We start from the raw sequence: 22,150 nt of genomic DNA, 5'->3' as shown, positions 1-22,150 counted from the left end.
GTTAATGCTTACTAATGAGCAATCCGTAGGGGCTTTACTCATTTTACTTTACGTAAATAATGTTATTCTAGAATCGCACTTTATTATTTTGACGTTGGTTGTTCTAATAGATTGTCTACTAGTGAAGCAAGTATTGTCTACTGAGATATTTTTGTTGTAAACAACCCTGCGACCTATTTCTTGAAGAAGTTTAAGTTATTCTTTGAAGTACAATGTAAACATCGTTTATGGGGACCTTGCTAATTCATTAATTACTCTAAAATGAGTCATGGGTGGGTTTTCATGACGGCTCTGACAATTTTAAAGCAATTTCATCATCTCCACTTTAACCAAAGCATCAATTGAGTTCTCTACTCGGTTTTGTTTGTGCAAGATTTCCTCTAAGACAAGCAAGCGTGACTGAGCGTTCCACCTGAATATCGTGTACCGTCCAGCGATGTTATGTACCAAATGTGATATAGAGGTAGCCCCCGGAAGAGGGAAAGGTGACCGGAGATGCTATAAGGCTGGTAGGTACGCCTTCTTGTAGGTCAAGTCATGGATGGTAGGCGTGATCAAAACAATAAGTTCTTATTAAACAAACGAGGCGGTCGGGCTCCTTGACACTGTCAAATGGTGGTCATGATTGATCCGTGAAAGAAGGCGTTTAAGGGCGGAACTAGTAAAGTTCCTCGTCTCCCGAACTCCCGCATTTTGGTGACACTACTTTCTTAGGAGATTTTGCGTTGTGACATCTCCGCTAGTCATTTTGTTATCCATGGGTAGCCCCCTTTGTTAGAGCATCACTAAAGCGAGCACACAACAGCCACTGTTGGATAAACTTCACCTCGTTTGATGGATTACTCCTTCAATGGACCTCTTATGTTCGAAAACATGGAAGTGTAGGTGTTGTTGTGTAGGAAACTCAAGGACTAACGTTAGGAGTGGACATAACAGCCTTTTATGTCCGCGAATAGCTACCAATATTCCCAATTCATTCGGATTATCAAATATTAAAGATGGAAGAGATTTTATCTATGTATAGAAAAGGTACCAATGGAAATATTTTCATAAAAACGTGTCGTGGAAACTATTTCCGTACTATGTTTAGGTCCTTTTCACAGCGTCCTAACGAGAGCATTATGAGATGCTCATTAATCCTACTTAGGTACTTGCTACTGATATTCGAGAGAGCTGGTAGTACTCTCAATTTCATAAGTAAATTCCAATATTTTAGTCAGCAAGTTAATAGCAGCAGAAAGCAAGGCTTGGCTTTGTTGTAACTGAACCGTTGGTTTATAGCGAAGTTTATTTTGGCACGAAAACTAAGCTGAATTGTAACAGTTAGTGGAAGTTTCCACCAAAACAAAGGGCACTTAAACTAAGTTTACGCGTCTAAATAGAAGGATTATGATCCGTCAGCTACCAGGGCTGCAGACGTTGTAAGAGGTGTAATATTTTAGTCCTTTCGGGAGCTCATCTAATGGAACTAGAAAGACAGAAATAGCCGTCGTGACCGTAATCGTTTGGGACCGCGGTAATGATATTTCAGTCTGAAGTCTAATCAAGGCTTCGGTTTCTCATTCGGCAAGTTATTTATAAGTTATCTACTTCAGTTTCTATTTGGAAAATAATACTGTTCCTTTACTAACCTACATTGTATACAATTCTACCTCTTTATGCTGTGCCCTACCGGGTACCATATTGTTTCTAATATATTGTTTAAACTTTATAAAATACCACCTGTATTACATATGGAACGCAAATAAAGAATTGAATTGTAACCACCAAAAGTTTAAGTAACTTTAAAGGTACCTACTTATTTTACGAGAAACAGTTTCAAAAAGCTTTTAAAATATATAAACGCAAAATTATATCCATTGGGATCACTTAAAAATTTAGTGTAATCAAGTGTCTCCGCTGATAAATGTTGGCGAACCCTCCCGATAAGTTTGGGCTGCTTCAAACAGGCAGAGATTAATAGCTTCATGACTAAAGGTGAGATAAAAACGATTCTTTTCCTCTCTTTGATTACAGATTTATCTAATAATATCGCCCCGCCTCGTTATCCTAAAAATAAACTTCGGTAAATTATCTCTTAATTACTGGATCACGTAACCAAGTCTGTAGGAGTTCTATCTTTAAACTGGGAATGACTTGTCCTAAGGGTAGTCGCCTCAACAAGGGCATGCAAGGGTACACTTTACCCCATCGATCGGATTACTTACGTTAGAATAATTCAGCCAGCGATCCAGAATGGAAAGGAAATTTAAATATTCCCTTGGTGAATAAAGTGTAGTATTTATAATAATATTTACAGTGTAAAAGCTAGTTAAGTGGATTAGGAGCGGGTTCTCGGCTCAGGCGGGTCTGCCGCGTCAAATCAATGTCGCTGATTACTTGGCCTGGCTGTGCCGCTCATCTGCCCTAGATACAGCCGCCGCCGCTCAAATTAACTTACATTCAAAACATGATAATGTCACACAACTTTATGTAAACGACGAACCAGAGTTAAGATAACTTTTTTATTTAAAATGTTTTGTAACACGGAGATACTTTTTATTCGTGTATTACTTATTTAAATGAAAACTCGCAAAATCCGTGATCCTCGAAACAGGTTCCTTCTCTCTATGTGAATAAGCCCTGTAGTGGAAAATAGAGAAAAGCTGATGATCATTATATGTACAATACTAATCACTTTACGAATAATTTACCGTCAAAAATTGTTTCAAATTAAGCACTAATTTACCTGGCTAAATAATAATTTCTTGTATTACTTCTTCCCTTCCTTCATTCAAGTTAATGTTATCAATTCTATTAAAATATCCTCTCTTAATCTATGGGAAATTAATCGATTTTCCTCAACATATGTTCCGGGAAACACACCCCAAACCATGGCCTGAAACGTACTGATATGATATGCGACGCTATTAATATTAAACAAGAGTATTTTGTCGTCTTATGTTTCGTGATCCAGTCTCTCATTCGAATTAAACTCCGTAGTGAAATGAATTTTTGCTAAATTGTCGGTAGGCATCCGAGCACTTATTCAAAGTGGGCGTTTTATTAATTTGATACACATGACTCCCATTTTGAACACTTCGCGTTTGAGTGTTTTCAATTTTATCTCTTTGCTCGGCATTTTAGCTGATTAAAAGCTGATGTGTTGTTGAATATTCGAGGATAATGTTAATTATATTTTAAACGAGCTTTTATGACTGCGACAAATAATTGATAGAAAAGGAAAATATGTTATTTCATTACTATTGCACTTCTTTTTACACACTGTTAAATGAAGTTTCCCACTTAATTGAGTTTAAAGCTCTTACATATGCACGTCTCATATAGAATAAGTTATAGACTTGCTATTCAAGAGCCTACCACATAATAATTTCCCTTCACTTCCCAATTTCATCATCAAGTCAATTTGCACAACTAAACGTTTGTATATTGGCGGTTCTCCACCTTAATACGGTGGGGAAACATTGTAACGTTGTGAAGGAACTTGGTGAATAACTTTATCGTCAGCGAGTACATATAAAGTGATTTTGATAGGAGTTCTGATTAGATTTGTTTACAGATAGCGCTCATTGAATTATTCAGGGGAAGTAGGTGTGGGTTCGCGCGCAATTTAAAATTGTTACGCTAAGTTTAAACTGAGTTAAAGTGAGGATGATGAATGCTAAGATATTTATGAAGCTCCTACATACCTACAGCAATCAAGGAAGTTGTTACAACTTAGGGGAATGGCTTTACCGTGCCATGTTATGGACTAGCAAAGTGGCAAGTCTAGGTATTAGTTTCTTGTTCGTAAATTACATTGTTTGTTTATACGTGGTTGTTGCTGCAGTGTGAATATTTTAATCGCGGTTGTTGTTATTGAAAGTTCGTTAACAAGATTGTGTTTTAGTGCAGTAGCGGTTATATACCCTCGCTTCTTGATTTTGATGGGCATCCATCTTTTTAATATTCTTGATCCAGTTTTGATTGCGATCAGAATTTAACTGTTTTTTCATTTGTTTACATTAATCATTATGTACCGTGTGAAATAAATTATAAGTATATAAGCTACAACTCATAAAATGGAAAAATAAAATCTAAAATGACAGTTCCTAGAATTCATTTGTTTCATAACGTAGCGCGAGATATTCTAAAACAGAAATAAGAGGAATGATTAGTTTGCAATTTTTATTACTATTCGTAGTAGTTCAGAAACATAATAAAACATTAAAACTCGTATTCATAACGAGCAAGAATGTTGTTTCCTGAAAAAATAAAAGTTGGAAGGAATACAAAAAAGCGCCGATGATTATGCGCAATGAAAAGCATAAAATTTTAAAACTCATGTCTTTATAATCAAGAATCGATGTTGAACGAAATCACTTTTAAAATAAAAGCGGAGCCAACGCATTCGTTAAAAAATTAAAAAATTGTTCGCGAAATATTTTGCTTTTGATTAAACTTTTTACATTTGCAGTTTCGAGTGCTCGTTTGTGAAAAAGTTTGTGATAATGTATAACATTTAAAGTAATTTGTTTGTGTTGGACTTGGACTAGGACTGTTGAGGCCCTAAAATAGTCATCAATATTCAAGAGATAGAGCTGTAATAATAATAAATTGGTGAAACACTTTTGTTGGCTGCTGGTTACCGCGCTTTCACACTAGCTGATTTTCCGCTCGGTTTTCCTACCGAAACACCACTAATAAACAATTGACAACAATCTGTTCCATTCAACGATGAGCCGTGAAACCGCGCGATAGGATTTTTATTACTCGGAATGTGCCGCGCGTAAATAAACCGAGCGGGAAATCCTCCAGTGTCCAAGCGCTGTATGGCTTTGTAGGTACATCTATAGACTAAAATAATCTTTAAATTAATTAGGTGCCATATCATGGCTGCGGCATAGGAAGCCTTTCCGGAACATTGGTTTATAACACAGTTTAAACTTGAGCCTAATGCAGACGGAAGTTTCGACTAGTTTGATTGAAGTACAGCCTGTGCTTACGTCAACTTATTGCGGTTACGGCCCAGAGGGCTGGAGGCCGCATCTATTAAAATATAGCGCGTCGTTAGTAATAGGCTAAGTTTGTTAATTAATAACTTGTATCCGTTCGTTGTCTACTCGTGCGAGCGATGTGTGTTTTGTTTACCTCTATTGTTGCTGTTAAAGATGGTACCAATAATGTTGTGTTATATTTTGATAGACTTTCGGATCATCACCGTGAACTAGTTTTTTATGTAGCTTTCAATTAGCCTACTTTCCTTTTATTTGAAAATAGAAAGATTTTTTCCACTAATTAACGTTTTAATCCCTAAAAGAAAGGCTGTCTGTGATTTAATTCAATTAATCAAAGACGTTAGAACCTCGAGAGACTAGAAGTCAGTAAATTAGTGATCGAACAGATTAGCACTTACCCTTTGCCTTTAGGAAAAGATTTAAGGAAACTTTCTTAGAATTTAGATTTAGAATTCTTATGAATTTAGGATAAGTAAGTGTTTCTTTAATGAGTTATTTAACCTTGGCATCCTTTTAATAAAATACTTATAGCTTTAAGGAAAAAACCTATGCCCTATTTTTGGTGAAGCAATGGTAATACTCTTAATAATCTTAAACCAGAATTCAAATGTGCTACTCAGTTAGGTTTTATGCTGTCTAAAGTTCTTGTCTAGAACTACTCTCATATTTCTGAACTTATTAGAAAAGTAATATCGATTATTAGTCACATTGAATCCCTCTGAAAGCCAAATAAAACTTTTCTCTTTTAAGTTTAATTTGAGTGTTCCATCTCACTAGACATTACTTTGAGAAATTACGTCTCATAAAGTCGATCATTAACAAACAATTTTATATTATGATACAATTACAGAAGTTTAGCAAAAAGTTCTTATTGTGAAATTGTTTCAGATTAAATCAATTATTAAGTGCCAGATGGCGTCGCTTTTATGGAAACTTTTACCTTTAATTGACATTCAGAAGGTCAGTCTTCACTTTTCTGAAGGTCACTTAAATTAGGAAAATGTTTTCTATTAACTTTTATCTACGAGTTCTGTTAGACCGCAAAATCTTGATTCCTCACAACATCTAGTACCTATCCATGTATGTCATATACTCTGTATATCCAGATTTAACTAACCCACATCAGAGTTAGTATCAAAAATATTTTTAACTCCCCAAATAACCAAAATAGGTATACATTCCATTAATTAACTAAATCCGACCATTTACGATGACATTTATTTGCGTAGATGTTGTATCTACGCAAATACCTGGCGCCTAGCTCAGTTACTTCGGCAAAGCGGGAATATCACTTTATTCCAACAACCTCGAAACCGGACATTGACTGAAATCGACGAGGACTGGCTTCGCTTGCATTTCCACTCCATTTCAAATTCAAGCATAAACTTATAGATCCAAGTAAACCCGCACTGAACCTTCACAGTTTATTCTTAGTTACAAAGCTTTGATGCAACTGTATGTATCAGTTTTAATGAGTAAAGTTAGTTTTGTTGCGTGTAAACGTATGCAAGAAACTGGTGAACTGGCGCCGGCTATTTCCGAACGTTGGCGCAACGTTGCCGATACAGACGCGCTCAGACTATCCGATCCCCTATCTACATAATACAAGATCTCGGCTTTTGCTTTTATTTTACTCGAGCTATATAAAGTGGGCACACAGGTGTGTTTGTGTGTATCTGTGTCTTCTTGCAGCTCACAGATAAAGCTGTAAAAATCATAACCCTCACGCTATTTCATCTCCAACCCTCATAAGGGTACTCATTCCCAAAAAATATTTCAACTCATTTCCCGAGGCTAATTCAATCCCCTAAAAGGATATTCGAAAAATGTAGATTTTTTCCACAGCGACTCCAAGATTTTTTATGTACCATATGTATGCTGATAGACAACATACAATATGCATATTTAAACAGGCACTTACTTTGTTCCGGGCAGAACATGTTTACTGAGCTATCTCATTATGAGCTAACGTATTCCGTCGTCGCGTCCTTGATGTCAGGTAAAATTAATTCGTAGCACCTTTTAACGGAGAGTCACCGGAGCCTACGGTCCTCGAGGGGCGAGAGAAATTTATACGCCACATTGCCTATTCAAAAAGGTCTCTTGGCAACAAAATAAATTGAGAAGACCGAGTAAAATAAATGTAGCTGAAGAGAAGCATAAATAAACGAGCCTGTGTTCCGCTCGTCACACTCGTACCGATGCGCTCGTATCGATTGCTATCCGAACGGAATTTCTGAACATTTATCAGATTCGAAATTATTCAAATCGATGTCGGCGTATTGGAACCGCAGCCTAGCGGAGTGCGACAGCGCACGCCGACACTGGCGAGGCAGCTCGCTAATGCACCGCAACACAACACAACACACGTCGTGTCGTGTTTAGCCGTTTCGCGGGCGGCTACTCATTCATTATCTCGACATGAGAGGCTGCTTAATAAATCTGGCAAATGTTTTAGCTACTATGTTATGCAGGATTAGTGTGGCACCTCGGGCGGCGCTCGAGCCTTTAAATTAAGGGTGTTTGCGCGGCTTCGTCGCTGTGGTTTATGTATTACACGGGTCAAACTTAATAAGAGCGAGACACGGCGCCGCAAACAGCTGCCAAGCGCTGCGCTGCTCCAATTGACCCATAATTCTCGTCGACATCTTCAGCTAATGTCTAATAGCAATATAGCTGCTCGTTGCGGCCGGAGACACGTGCACTCCATTGTTCCAAGCAGCTTTATATTTTTGTGAACACTTTAATTAAAACTAATTGTTATGAGCGCGGATCTGCACCGCTGATAAATCTTGTTCCAGAATTCGTATATTCAAAATGTTTGATGAGATCCTTAATTACAAGGTGCATTTTCTGAAAGCTTTACCTGCAAGCCGGAACCGCAGCGATTATTAATATAAAAGGAAATATAAAGGAACTCCTGTAGTCTTGTGACGTCAAAATGTTTTCCATTCTTTCTCTTTTACATCAACTAGCAGCTGCATCTTAATAAACTATGCACAAAGGCTTCCAAGGTATTTAATAAGAACTTTAACAGACCTGAGAAACTATCTTGGAAATTCATACAAGTATTTTTTCCTTGTAAAATAGAAATATTAATGTGCAATTTAAGTGAAATATAGGACACGGAGTTGAAGAATTAGGTTTTTTCTTAACTTGAACATTTTAAATAACAATAGATACAAAATCACCACCAATAATCGAAAAGTAGAGAGGCGAACTAATAACGGATTCCCATCAGCTTCTAGTGCACTAACCACAAATCCTTTAAATGAACTGTAACATCCCTCAAAGCGATTTCCAATTGAAAATGCGATTATCTTCGAATGAATAGCTGCGGCTGCGGCGATGAAGGCTGTGACCGTTATCCGCGGTTATTGTTTGTCGACAGATTAATCTGTGCGGGACACCTGGGCTGCAGCCCACAGCCCACCTCGCAGAATGCAGAGCTATATTTCACGAGCCACCGACTGCACCCAACTCCCGCCTTCACTTATTCAGTCGGGCTTTTTGCGGAATTGCTCCGCCATAACTCCGCACGGAATACTCCTTATATTTTCCTACTCTCACAAGTCCAAGTAATAATATCAAAAAAGATTAATATTAATGAATTCCTAGAAACAGATTGTATTCATTCAGCTCGTGTACATTTATGTAAGTACGTATAAACAGTGTTCGTTCTAAATGAAATGAATGCGGCACACAAATTGTATGACCAGGCAGTTAATATTCATGCGGATACAATCTACGTGCTCATTCGTTTCATTTGCTTCTCGATTTTTGCGAACTGATACTGATGTTTGATGTATGATGCTGAGTTGATTTATTGTGTGGTTTTGGTTACAGGTTTTACAAAGTCTAACTGAACAAAATGGCGCCTGATAAATGAATATGGGTGTAATAAATATAGGTGTGGTGGACGGGTGCAACGCAGCTAGTTTTATCAGGAATACATAAACGAGAGCAGCTTTGTGTTTGCGATCGTGCGCTCGCACCGCTCGCATGACTTACTCGGCAATCAACAGCCTGCCGGTGGATTACTGGCGCACAACACTGCTTGTTTGTCCACAATACGAGCTACGGTTGCGATGGTCAGTTATGACACAACTCTCTTTGTTTACACGATCACACGATTGTGACCCACTTTTGTACAACAGATTAAAAGTGCTATCTATTTTTATTTAAACTTCAGAGATAAGAGCATTTTATCCTCGGCGTTTAACGATTCATATTTCATTGTAGTTCTTGCAGAACTTAATCCCTAAGTTGATCCTCTACATGTCTGAAATGTTTAGATAGTGCAAACAAGCATAACGTATGTAAAGCTAACGTGAAAATTAAATAACGGTTTAAGCGGTTTAAGCGTCAGTCTCTGGACACAAACAAGACCTTTTTGGCTATAATTAAAATAATTTTAGAAACGTTTTAAAATTGAATTTGGCTTTAATTTGTGGCGGTTTCTTCAATAATGAACAGGCACGACAAGACGACAAGGAAACAATACCACCCTCCCGGGTTATTATTTCTCACGCCGAAACAATTTCGTAATAAAGGATGCCAAAACAATTTTCAGTAATTTCATAAGCCTACTTTGTGTTAATATTACCGAGGTTATCTAAATAAAGGAAAGTTTTTAAAATGATTATTTTTCGAAGCAAATTGCGTTGGTGCCGAATAGCGATGACTTCAAATTCGGAGGGTCATGTTGAGAAGTTTCCCGGCCCTTGGCGGCGAAACAAAAAATATTAAAATATTGTTTTGCTTAGATGTTCGGTGGCATATTAAAATGTTTTTCTGTGGCTAACTTTTTAACGTGCTAAACAATTGTGGCGTTGATCTTTTATTAAGGGTTGTCGGCTAAAATTACATTGTTAATACCACGTTTATTTTAGAGCCTAATTTTAATAACTTAAAGTTAAGCGATACCTAGCCTTTGATTTTACATACAAGTTACGCAATGTGTTAAATGAGTTGTAAGAATAGTTATTGATTTAGGATGTAAACCAAAGTCTTTGCGGTGGATTAATAATGTTAGTTTCATTATCTAAGACCACTAAACGTTTGTTTTATGTGCATTTAATGCCGCGGGCCGAAGCTAGTACTTCATACACTAACCTACATCCTTTTGAGAGCTTCAATGCCAACAGCAGAAACATACTCAAACAAACAAAGGCTATATTTAGTCGACATACAGTTAAAACAGAGTAACACATTTACTTAACTAATGCCCGTTTTCACCAACAACCTCTTACCGTTTCCCTATCTAAAAGCTACTTTTAATAAGGACCCCTCCCAATTTGACACCTACCTAAATTCATTTTCACCACACTTGTACATGGATCCCTTAAGTAAGTGACAGATTACTAGTTCTACAAACGATAATGCAAAGTCGATATTTTATCGATAAAATGATTTTTCTCTACTTCTTAAGAAATAAACGTCTATCGAGTATATATTACTAAAGCCTGTGAGTTTTTTTCCTTGTGATGTTATTTTAATTTAACTTAAACTAAATTACGCTATGTTTTATGCAATAAAACAGTAAAGAGGTTTTCTATAGGTGAATTTTTACCTATGTCATTCGCGCGTTTGTCAAATTGACTGATGTGTATGTGTACATAGAGTGAGGTTAATTTTGGGTTTATTATTGTTGAAAGATAAGTTTATTTTGGCATAGAAGAGAAAACGAGGATAAACCTTTCTTGCAGAAGAAAAAGACAAGCTAGTGAAATTGCTGACGTCTCATAGAGACACAATATTAAACAAAAAACGGATGGGACCACGAACGAAGCCAAAAACAAAGCTTGGATCCAGTTACAAATAGTTTTAATGCGATAGGAACCGTTTACAGGTAAATGTGAATAATATCTGTGTATAATAATATAAGATATTGCCGTACAACTGTGTTCCTTGTTTTACTGTCGACTTCATTGTATTTTTGTTCTCCATGAGTTGATGGATTTAAGTATGGGGTTAAAATTATACATTTATTATATTTATTTAGTTTCAGGTGGTGCGAGAAATTGGAAAGACGTGTAAAAACATGCTGCGCCCAGCCCACCTCAAATTGAATTGGTGCAGGAGGATGATGATAATGTTTGGTACATCATATGAGGACTAATATTAAAATATTTGTTTACTATCTTTGTTTTAATTTATATATTTTATTATGTTCAATATTAGCCTACTTCTTACCTCCAGAGGGTATCCCCTATCACCTAATAGATAGGCTCCTCCATATTCACCATTTTCGAATCATTGGTATCTACTGCAGTTTTGGTATTTAAGGCCAATTCAAACCTGAGCGATATTCGCTGCCGCTGTGGGTAGAGGTAGATACCGCACGGGTTTCGCTCAGGTATTTAGTATCAAGTATAGTTACCGGCACGGATATTGAGCTCTCGGCGGAAGAGTGGGGATCGCTTTGCGCACTGTACACAAGGCAATAAACCAATAAATGGCTTCTGGGCAGGTTAAGGTCAGGGCTCAATATCCGTGCCAATAACTATACCTACCGCGGCTAGAGCGACCTGAGCGATATTCACTGCCGCTGTGGGTAGAAGTACATACCGCGCGGCAGCAGCGGCATACGTCCCGAACATCAACAGTAATATTATCGCATACCCACTGGGTTTTCTCTGTCGCAGGTGGTAGCGAATACCGCTTAGGTCTGAACAGTCATATTACCGCATACCCACAGGGTTTTCTCTGCCGTAGACGGTAGCGAATACCGCTTAGGTCTGAATAGGCCTATAGATGTCCCGGCCACCGCGAAACTACATCAGTGATTACCAGATTTGCATCTGTTATGGTCTGTATATTTATGGACATGCAGGACTACCTATTTTTGAATAATTCAGCGACATCACGACCTAGCAAGTGCATTCATAGCAAGTGATAACCTATAATCTATATCTATACTAATATTATAAAGAGGAAAATGTTTGTTTGTTTGGTTGGAATGGATAAACTCAAAAACTACTGGACCGATTTTAAATATTCTTTCACCATTAGAAAGCTATATTATCTGCGAGTAACATAGGCTATATTTTATCCCGGTGCGGGCAGTAGCTCCCACGGGACGCGGGTGAAACCGCGGGAAAACGGCTAGTCTTAGAAAAAAGTCATGATCATCGTACTTATTTCTCAGTCATCTGCTCTTTCACGTAAGATAGGTACATGGTCTTCTAATGATTATTATTTTACATATCCACAACCTCCACAGCTTCTAAACTTTCTAAAAGTTTACGTTTCATTTTTTTTTTTTGTATTTTTTTGCTTTTTAAACATGGTATTTTTGGTGTTAGTTAACATATAAAGGTACATTTCACTATCCACGGTTCAAAATATGTTTGTATTCTGTAATGATAATGATAGGGGTTGTTTAAGCAGGCATCAATCGGGCCCCCAAGTTGAAGTCAAATTTTAAGGTTATAATTTGACACCTAGGCTTTGGTGAAAATGAAATTCTTATTAAGTGTTCCGTAAATGCTCCCTAAATTTAGGTATTCGTTGGTGAAAACGGGCAAAGCCTTTAAGATGTTGTTTAATTATTTACGAGATTCCATATAAGTAGGTAAGTACATAGTAAACGTATTAGCGAATCTGCAAACTATAACTATAGTCAAAGGTAGCGCGTAATGGTGTAAGTGAGTCGAAGGCTTCAAACGGAATTTCCTTAATAATATTATAGCACAATAGACGGTCTATTAATATAATGTAGTAGACTACAGCGGGGCTGTCGCCGGATTAATGAATCTCCCGCCTTTGTTTATTATCCGTGAATGCTTTGCAAATATATTCCATATATTATGGCGTGTTAACCGTTGTACTGACTGTCCCTACATTTATGATTGTTTAGGTGAATAAATTGTTAGGCCTGTATATTTTGATTTGTTCGTAAAACATGTTTTGAGTTGACATGTGTACTTTTAGCCCCGGACGGTCAGAATTTGCTGGACAGAAATAGAAAGGATACCTACATAGGTTTTTGACTTAAATCTGTTCGCTACGGCAAGGCAGAGCACCATTTGCTAGAATGGTATTAGGTACCTTTCGCTAGATAAAATTAGAATATCGCCGCCAAAACAATATTACTACTTGACTGATAGATTCGATATATTTAATTGAGTTAGAAATAAGTCATCGACGCCACCTGTTTCTGGAATGACCGTGATCACAGAGCGCTTTTATCGGAATAAAATAAAAACTTAAAATACTTAACACCTAGAAAACAACCCACATAAACATTATTACCCTTTAACGCTTATTTTTTAAATAAAAAAAAAAAACACTTTTGTTCCCATAAACCCGTGGAGTAGGCACGTAGTCGTTCCCGCATAGTGACAGATGACAGTTGTTATCGCATCGGGTACAAGCGCCGTGAAAACTCTTATCCCTCATTTAACTTGCGCAACTTTGTACCGTGATAACTTCCTGGACGCTGGGTATTTTTCTTTGTAACATCATTGATTCAATATCGAAAATATAGCGAATTTTAAGAAAAGTCATGAAAGCTGACCCCAACTTAGCAAAGGGATACATAGCAGGAAAGAGAGAGGGCAATAAAATATCACCAAATATTTTTAAAATGAGAAGTCTATCAACAAAATTACTAATTTGAGGTTTAAAGCAATATATTATATAATATTAAAACCCGCGAAGTAGGCACGTCGTTCCCGCATAGTGACAGATGACAGTTGTTATCGCATCGGGTACAAGCGCCGTGAAAACTCTTATCCCTCATTTAACTTGCGCAACTTTGTACCGTGATAACTTCCTGGACGCTCAGTATTTTTCTTTGGGCTCAAGAAGATGTTAAATGGAATGTTTTGTATAATTTCATCTAAAGATTTCTTTGTTTTTTAATTGTTTTGGGATTCGGTTTAATGTTTGGAAGATTTTTTAAAATAAGGTATCTTAAACGTCATTGAAATCGAAGATAGAAAGAAGTGGAGAAGATAAATTCAAGAAACCTGACCTCAATACCATGTGGGATAAATAGCAGGGAAGACCGAAATAAATAAGCAAAAGTAAATCTATTAAATTACCTATTTGAGGCTTTATGCAATATCAATTGACGAAATTTGACGATGTTTTCGTTATCATTCTGCATCAGTTCCTTCGACATAATGTGACTCAAACCATGACCTTTACGAAAATAGGCACTCGTCAATTAAGCACAAACATGTCGTTACATTAATTTGTAAAAATATCCAGAGAATAATATGTTCTTGAAAGCCTCGAGTCGGCTAAGTGGCATTACAATATTAATGTGTACACAACATTAACAACATTATGTTTTTACGAGTATTATCAACATTCCGAACGTTTATGTACTGTCGTTTGGATAAATACGACATCGTTACATGTATCTTTTACATACTCTCGGGAATTAATGAGTTAGTCATAAATTACTACATATATGTCAGAAAAATTACAAACAGATTTTAAAATGACTGAAAGCCATTTATTAATGTAACGAATGTATGAGCAATGTACCTATGTTTTGAGAAACTAAATGACATTCTTTTCATTTTCTATTGAGCCAAATTCATTGCACCCAAAAACTTGTACGGGACACAAAGGCAAGGATTGATGTAATAGATCCAATTTGATCGGTCCTACATATCAATAACTCCATATACCGAGTTCGTGCTCATCTCTTAAAGTACAATAAATCGAACAGCGGGACAGTACGTTATCACTGTCGATCGTAATGAGCGAATTGTTTCGAATCCCTCCCTGTCACGCCTGACGAGGGAGCTCCCTCACAAAAAAGGGATAACCTCTTCCGAAATGTTCACAATATATCTGAGAGAAGTGACAATCACTTTGCGAGTAGAATCCGAAATATTTGCCATGTTAATGTCGAAAGTTACGAGTGAAAGGCCACTTGGAAAGGTCATGAGGATCACACATGACAGTATATTGGAGTAGACGTCTGAAGTACTTACAACAGTATCATATTCGGTTTGAGCTTATTACTACACATAGATACGCACAGACAGGAAAACTATCGCTCTATATTTAGTGAGAATATTAGAAAAGTTTCTTCACCAAAGTATCGCGAAATAAGAACCATTTTGTAATCTCTTTAGATATTTATTTACTCGAACAAAATGTCGAAAGTAATGCGAAGAATGCCTTAATTTATTAATTAATGCTACGTTAGCTTTATAATTACGGAAATAATTCGTTGAATTCCTTAAAGTGGATATCTACTTATTAAATTAAATCTTGGAATGTTTCCAGGAAAAAAGCATAGACTTATTTCTGTGAGTGGTGAGAATTGGGAAATTATTGTTGTGCTTTTCCTGGCTACTACTGTAATGACAACTGAGATTCACAAATACTTTTACGTAGAGTAATAGAAGTCTGGGTTGAAGAATTAACCATGCCACAGTCTTTACAATTCATAATGATAAAAAACGAAATGAATGCAATTAAGTTCCATTAATTACTAAACTCCCTGTAATGGTTCCACCGAAACATCACACACTCAAACCTGTAGCTCACAGCTTGAAAATACGCTAATTAAAAATTCAAGCTATTTACATTTCCATCAGCATTTAAATGGGAAACAAAGTAAATGTTACCAAAGTGCTTCGAAACAGTCCATATTGGTTGCACACATAATTAACTTCAGTAGGAAAACGTCGCGATTTATTTACACATCCATCTTGTACATAATTGATGGCTTTATTATTTATTAACTGTGTGGATGGGCTGGTTAATTTCATTGTATGCTTTTGCTTTATAGTGGGAAAACCGCCGCCCGTGTAATTATAATGGGGATTTATTTCCTTGCATTAATGGTTTGTTTAAATAGGTTGTTTTTGAGTGGAAATATTGTCCTGTGTGCGTTCTGTGGACATTGATACTAGGAGAACACAGTTTTATTTAACTATATGTATTACTTATCTGAAGGGATTTATTTTAACGTGTATAAATTGGCATAACAGTGAGTGTGAAAACCAAATCTGTCGTGTCTCTTTTATAACTTGATGGAAATGATAGTTTACCGATAAAAGCATTGTTTGTTACAGTATAGAGGTAGTATTAACAAATTCCTTGTATTATCGTGTGAATGTCGACATGAGTGTATACAGAAGCTGTGTGTCAGTCACAGGGTGTACGACACGAGTGCTTGAATTTAATTTATATGTGGAGTTGGAGCGCGTTTCCATGACACTTGTAAGCTGTTCCTGTTATGTCGTGACGTCATTGATGTGAATTGCACGAATATTGTGTTAGGATATCGAGTCAATTGAAAGTTTGGGGGAGAAAAAACAGTATAAACAATAAGATTTTCAAGTATATGGGCGATAAATCAATCGTCGTCCTAGCTCTTCCCATTTCTTGTCTACGGAAAAGCTTGTTGCTCCTAATTAAAAAAAAAACATATTTATAATTATGAACGTTTGGATATGTAGAAGTCAGTTACTCTTTCACGCATAAAACACTGAATGTGATTTGATAAAACTTGGCTTTTGCTGTGCCTAATAAGTATCTAAAGCATCAAGGTATGCATCAAAATAAAATCAAAAGCAAGTGTACCAGTTTCCTCGGGACACTTGGAACTGCAGGGTACAATATCCTCTACATTATACAAGCTGCAACATTTTTTTATAATCAAGAGACAATGGAAACGCGTCCTCCACTGGGTTCTCACTCTGGCGGTCTCCACTCCGCTGACGGATGTAACGAGATGACGTTTCGTTCACGCATCTATTTATTAAATTCCCTTCTCAAGTAAGATTGATGGCCTTGTTCAGACATTTTTAATCTGTGCAATTATTTTTGGGCCAAAATTATACGATCGCTGTGTTGTGTAGGACTTATTTTACAGTAGCATTTTGTGAAAGAAATGCCTTTTAAATTAATTCTAAACATTTATTATGTTTATATAATAATGAATGTTCCTACATGTAGTCAAACATAACCTAAATGTTAGCAAGAGAAATAAACTTTCAGCTATCCTAGACATAATGTTCTAGTACTTAATAAATCTCTGTAAAATGTGTTTTAATATCCGTCTTAAGTTCTTTAAGCTCGGAAATTCGCTTTTCAGTGCGAGAGGTCTGAGCTGGTGGATAATTAATCAGCTAAACCTCGGTTTTGCACTGAAACCCCGCCTGATAACATGCTGTGTTGTTGTTAACACAAGTGAGTATGCAGAAGTAATATACACGTGGTAAATGAGCTTTTTTGTAATCATACTTGTATTTCGTGTCGTGTTTTTTCGAAGCGGTGTAGACTACTAGTTTGAAATTTAAATTGCTGTCAAAAATCAAAATAATCAAGGGAAGCATGAAAGTACTTATGTGCTGTTCATTTTGTTTTATTTCTGACTGCACACTAAACATTAAAATACATGTCACACCTATGTCGTATTATGCATGATGTAACAAACAGAATGCCTACAGCCTGTCATATTTCGAATTCAAATAAAAGATATGAAAAAAAAGATCACCCAATATAAAATAGAAGAAATAAATAGGGAATTTTTCGATTTTCCAATTCCGTTAGTACTTACAAGGTTTCTCTCTAAATAGGTCTTTCTTCTTCACGTCTCAAACATCAAAGTCAAATTGTCCCCCCTAACAAGAGTCGGTTACGGATCGGTTTTCGCTGGAATTACGGAGCCCGACCGAAGACCGAAAGCAATCAAATGAAAACTTAATGAGATTGAAAATTTCCCCGATTTGTCTTTGTTAGCGGCTCATTGTGTGCCTGCAGACTGAATGTTTGATAGATAGCGTAATTAAACACGTGATCACCGACAATGCTTTTAACAGCCCAAGAGGGCAGATTTATGAAATCTGTTCGTGGAACCAACGAAATACTCAGATGTTTTTGTTTTTGCTGGAAGAGCTCCACTAATCACGTATGTACCTTGTAGTGAAAATAACATTAGCTCGGCACACGTTCCTTTTTATACAAGCTTTTGCCGGCGACTTTACTCACGGTAAAATAGGTGCCGGATTTATCCAGGAAAGGACGCTGAAGTTTATCACTTCCGCGTTTTACTTTTTGTAATGCAGGCGTGAAATAACGAACCTACCTAAAAGGCTTTTATGCTTACGCTAGATTGATCTTTTTATAAAGGAGTTCAGTATATACTCTTTTAAAATGAGCCAGTGCTTATTTCATATGCTACCTATTTATTAACAGTTTAAAACACAACAACACTGTTCTGCTAGACATCAGACGCTGACTCTAAACTTTGCAGTCGCTAAGTTGCAAGCGGGGTCTTGCTAACAATAGCCTTATACATAGTCTACCTAAACATAGATATAGCTACTTATAATAAGTGCTACTTAACACAATCGCAAAGTGATTTCATAAGAATTCAGCACTCGTAAACAAACCTCTTTTCTTTTTCAAACCTTCAAGAAATAAAATAATTCAAAGAGATTTCTATAAGTTCATTTTAATTTCAGTGCCATAAGTTTTCTAGTAGGAATGCGGTCATTCGGATTGTCGTTAGCTTCTAGAAAGATCGTTCGTAATGCGGAGTGGGGTACTTGGATTCTCGTTTTCGTAAGTGGTCGGGAACCCGGGAACCTTGGCTTGGTCACAGTTGTTCGCGGCGAAAGAATAGTTCTTTTTTTGCGCAAAGAAACGTACTATCTCCGTCTCTATGGTTTGGAAACTATAGAGGTGGCGGGAGACGCGTTCTTTTAATATTTAATACGTTTGATATTTTTGTTCTTGTAGTCTGTGTAGTAGTGTGCATAAAATATTGGACTGTAAAATTCTTATAGCTGTCCTTTCCGATCCTTTCTGCATACAAATGTAGGACATGATAGTACACATATGTATGTAATATTACACGTGGAACATATTCAAGTCTTTGCGGGCTTTATTGCGACAACCACATTATTTTTGTCCAAAAGGTCACGTGATAAATATTTGAAGATCTTAAAAATATTGTTTCGTGACTCAGTTTTTTTTCGTTGCAATATTTTAGTCAGCATCAATCCAATATTTTGGAGCTATTTGTTACGGATTGGCTTTATGTATTTATGTCACTGAACTATGGGGGATATTTCAAAATACATCGTTTACGAAGATATATGAAATTGACTATCCTACGGAAGTCTTACAAGTGGCCCCGAGCAACAAAACTGTCCTTTCAAAAACAACGATAAACAGAAAATATTCGGTATCATGTTCCCGTTTTCCTCATGTAAAATAAAAGATTGTTAGTAAGTAGTTTAATCAGAAAATTTTCATATTATCAGAAGTACGTTAGGGCAGTAAAATCACAGTGCACGGTACCTGTTCCAAGTTTGCGGAACGGGTATTAATCACTGTTCTTTGGTCACGGCGACGATGTGCCAACACGCTTTTCTTATTAGTTTTTGTTCCCCTTTCTTCTGAATACTTTGTAGACGCAAAAAAGATGTATTAATGAAAATTGATCACGCACAGAGTTTTTGTTACTTACATTTTTCTTTAGAGGGAGAACTTAAAGTCAGTTTCAGTTAATGAGAGGTTTTTCTGTCTGTAAATGTACCTAAGTAAGCAGTATTGTAGTCTAACTAATTGTTTTTGATATAGTGGAGCATCTAAAATTATGTCAGAAAAAGATAATATAGCTAACCTGATAAAACGTACTAGAAGCAATATAATATGTAAGTAACTCAATTTTTCATGAGTTTGAAAATTGTGCCTGAGTCTAGCTAGATTATATGGTTTCCAATTTATGTTAAACACGGTTTCTATATACATATGTAAGGTTCTTTGCGGCCTAATTTTTAGTTACTCTTCGATTCGCTTACTTCTTTGTGGTATATTTTGTTAAATCACGATTCCTGAAAGGTCTTAAAGAACCATAATTATGAAAAATGTTCATGGGAGAATCGCAACGGAGCTCTAATTACAGGTGGAAAAAAGGTTAAGATGAAATACGGTATTGAAGCGAGGCAATAAAAAAGGCAATCAGAGGGTGCGTGTAGACGCAGACTTCGGGAGGGCCCGAGGTGTTCCGACGACACCCGAAGACCCCCGAACAGCCCCGAGGCAGATTTCTGCGGATGCGACACATCATTGGCAAAATGTATTTACTCAACCCCGCTAAGTTGTTGATTGGATGATGCGGTGTTCGAAATCGAATATTTTCTCGTTCTGTATTTGGTTTTCGACAACCTTAGCGAATGAGTTTGGCAAAACGTTTAAAGACCATCGTGTTTGCCAAAAATAAACGGTAATTTCACGTTGTATTTATTGTGTAAACATAAAACATTGCCAGTTTTTAGTAGTCAATGTTTACTCAAATAACTGTTTGTACAGTTGTTACTACCCGCACATAAAACGTACCTATCATATAGGTATGGTATGTCATTGTTGTAGACGAACATAATGTGCATACCAGCTATCGGAATGGAATTTGTCACAACTCTAGCGTATGAAGAATAGTCGTACACTGCATTGAAAACAAGATAAGCAGAAGGGTTATATGTACCGTCTATCAGTCTATCCATCAACATGTTTCCTATAATAATTCAAGTCACATGTATCGCTTTCTCAGAGCACTTTACAATTTACATATTTCAACTTTTATTATTAACGTACGGTTCTTTTGCGACATTTCTCTTCAATTGCACGAATACGATGGCAGTTTAAATTTGAATTTCATCCAGTTCACAGTATAATGGAGCGATCCGACTCTACTACTGAATTATAGATGAGAATTGATTATACCAGTGTAAAAATGAGGGTCTAAAAATAGTGTACCTATTACATTTTTTTTATCCATGGAGTTTTTAATCACAGGAGTCTTATCTAGCTGCTGTCATCTTCATGTAAAAGGCGGAAAATGGGCAAATATTGTAAAGAAAATGCGGGTTGAGACGAGTTTTTACTGAGCTGAGTTTGTTACAGTGGAAAATGCAGTTTAAACGGTCGCCGGGACGCCACGCCGCGACTGCGAAGCTGTCAACCCCGTTCTAAGTTTGAAAATCATGGAGTCACTCGGAAGATTTCGTCGTGCTGACATTTTGAATACACTTTCTGTTACGGCGGTACATAATATTACATTTATGTATCTGTTGATTTATTTACTAGAGAAAAACAATTGACATTAAGTTCCAGCGGGGCCCAACAGGGCCAAGGTCTGCCAATCTAATGCCAATCTGCCAATTTGATGATTTTAGACGTCGGCGTCGTTAAAAACTAAAGGTCTATAGAAGTGGTGTAAAATTCCTATCTGTTATAAGCAAGACTGATGGATAGTATTAGGAACGTCCTTTAGTGAACAATAAAGTTGTATTAAGGAAGTAAGTATTATAAAGTTTTGTACGTAAATATTTACTATCCTTGACATTCCCATCGATTTCGCAGTTCTCAGAAAAAGGGGATTAGATTTTGTTAGTTTAATCTTTTAGTTGTTTATCTTCAAAGTTAAGCTGCAAGGTTATTTTAAGGCTACATTCGGATTTAGGTACACATTTCTTGACTCCAGTCAATTCGATCTAGACAGTATTTCGATATTAATAAATACGAAAGCTGAACATACTATTCAAAAAGGAAATCGAAGTCACAAGAATAATTTTTATTTACAACATACTTAGAATTTGCATTAGATTTAAATGTCTTTTCGTGCGCTTTCATTATTTACCTCTACAATTGAATTTAGAATGTCTTTTAAAAACAAATAATTAAGAAACCAGCTCTATTCCCATTAAATTAGGTACTTAGCTACGATGAATCCCATAAAGTAAGATCGTTAATAAATAAGGAATATTTGTCAGAAACATACAGGACGCGTAATTAATTCGCCTTTTATAAGTCACTTATATTCACGGAAAAATCTAATAGTCACAATCAAGACTTCTCATAAAGTCTATTGACAGTATTAAGTATTATAAGTACGCTTATTAATTTATACTGGGGCTCTTTTATTAGTAGAGGAAATCATTTAGGTGTTTCTTTTTCAGTAGCTATCCGTGTGCCCCGAGGGAACAACTATACCTAGAGGTAAAACTGGATAAAAAGTAGCCTGTATGTTTTATGATGTATGAGGCGTACGAGGTCTGCCAAATTTCATAAAAAACAGCTGAGCCGTTTGTGCGGAAAGAAATAACAAACTTAAAACTTTCACCATTTCAATATTAGTATGATCACGATTGTAGCGTGGCTTCGTT

At 36.5% G+C, this 22,150-nt stretch overlaps 2 long non-coding RNA genes across 4 annotated transcripts; one reads left to right on the top strand and one right to left on the bottom strand.

The window, feature by feature from the left end:
• Positions 1-10,212: 10,212 nt before the first annotated feature.
• Positions 10,213-11,137, top strand: LOC135118539 (uncharacterized). Of its 3 annotated transcripts, none has more exons than XR_010277658.1 (3): positions 10,213-10,345; positions 10,706-10,848; positions 11,002-11,137. It is a non-coding gene; the product is annotated as an uncharacterized LOC135118539 (long non-coding RNA). The 3 variants fall into 3 exon arrangements; XR_010277657.1 differs by having other exon boundaries at positions 10,213-10,464; XR_010277656.1 differs by having other exon boundaries at positions 10,217-10,345; positions 10,655-10,848.
• LOC135118540 (uncharacterized) lies at positions 10,704-12,519 on the bottom strand. Its single transcript, XR_010277659.1, has 2 exons — positions 11,528-12,519; positions 10,704-11,297 (listed from the first exon to the last, which is right to left on the bottom strand). It is a non-coding gene; the product is annotated as an uncharacterized LOC135118540 (long non-coding RNA).
• Between the last annotated feature and the right edge of the window lie 9,631 nt (positions 12,520-22,150).

The sequence above is a fragment of the Helicoverpa armigera genome, chromosome 23 (assembly GCF_030705265.1).
Source record: "Helicoverpa armigera isolate CAAS_96S chromosome 23, ASM3070526v1, whole genome shotgun sequence".
Taxonomy (NCBI): Eukaryota; Metazoa; Arthropoda; class Insecta; order Lepidoptera; family Noctuidae; genus Helicoverpa; species Helicoverpa armigera.
Note: the sequence above shows the minus strand (reverse complement) of the source record. Positions and strands in the feature narration are given on the sequence as shown.